The following is a 1,531-nucleotide window of genomic DNA, read 5'->3' on the forward strand; positions in this document are numbered from 1 at the left end:
TGCCTTGCAGCTGGATCTCATGGAGGCATTTCCCCAACTGAAGCTCCTTTCTCTGTGATAACTCCAGCTGTGTCAAGTTGACACAAAACTAGCCAGTATACCCACACTCTGTAAGTAACTCCTCACCCATGCTATATAACTGAAGCCAACAAACTCCCGGGCTTGCCAAGCTAGACTGGAGCTGAACTGTACTTTGGTCTGTCATCATCTGGAGTGATTAGACAGTTGTTTGTATTTCCGAAGGAGTGCGTCAGCATGTCTGGTTTTGGTGTTGATAGTATGGTCCTAAGACACAATGTCCAAGTCATATGATCATCCTTAAGCAACAGCCTCTTGGCCGTTCACCCAAGCACATTTTTAGAGAATGAATTTTTTGTTTAAAAAAAAAAAACTACTTGAAGCATATTAGAGGGGAATCAACCTGCCATAAAACCAAGACACTGATATTCTCTTCCCCTGCCTACATACTATCTAAGCCAATTTTTAATATCTTAAAGGTGATTTATAAGTACCTGTTTATAGGAACTCTGTGAAATTCTCTTAATGGGTCTAGAGCTCTCAAGGCCCTATAGTTGGGTAAATGCCTGTGATATTTAATGTATGGAAAGTGTTGTAAAAGTGTACATCACATCACCTGTCTTTGTGGGCCACATGTAAGGTTCCACACTAGTCAGTTTTAATGGTTCTAAAGCTGGTTGTAGAACTCTTGTTTCCCCCATAGACAAAGATCATAGTGGCACCCATGTCACAGGATGCTGTAATCATTGTTTCTTAAGCGCAGGATTGATTAACTATGATATGGTAAATCCAGGCTATAACCTACTTATATATGGGATGAATACTAAAAATAAACTTAACTCTTTGAGACAGAGTCTCATTCTCTTAGCACAGGCAGGTCTTAAATTCATGGCAATCTGCCTGCCTCAGCCACCTAAGTGCTGGGATTTTAGGCATGAGCCATCAGTCTACCTGTATTTAAAATTATAGAATGTGTAAATAAACTTTTATCAGAATATACCTGAGCTTATTCGTTTGCATATTGTGATTGGTTGCTTGTATATTGCAGCAAATCCAAAGGGCCTGAATAAAGACTAGATAGGACTACAACCCTTTACACTACCTGTCCTGTATGGTAACCTAAGTAACAGTATTCTGGTTAATCTTCAAGACGCTACATTTAATAGATGACTTAGTCTATTTCTTGCTGCTATAACAGAACTCCCGTGGCTGGTAAGTTTATAATTGTCTAGGTCCTCAGTTCTAGAGGTGCAAGAGTATGGAATTGACATCTATTGAGTTGGCACTGGTGGATGAACTGCTGGACCACATGTGGAAGAAAAGTAGAAGTCAAAGTGGATGTATGTGGAAGCTAGGTATCACATGGTCATGGGGGAGGCTGACCAAGGTTCAAAGGTCAACTCTTTTTTTAAATATATTTTAATATTTTTTATTAGATATTTTCTACATTTACATTTCAAATGCTATCCCAAATGTCCCCTATACACTCCTCCCACCCTGCTCCCTAACCCAC

Source organism: Mus pahari, chromosome 11, assembly GCF_900095145.1.
Source record: "Mus pahari chromosome 11, PAHARI_EIJ_v1.1, whole genome shotgun sequence".
Classification (NCBI taxonomy): Eukaryota; Metazoa; Chordata; class Mammalia; order Rodentia; family Muridae; genus Mus; species Mus pahari.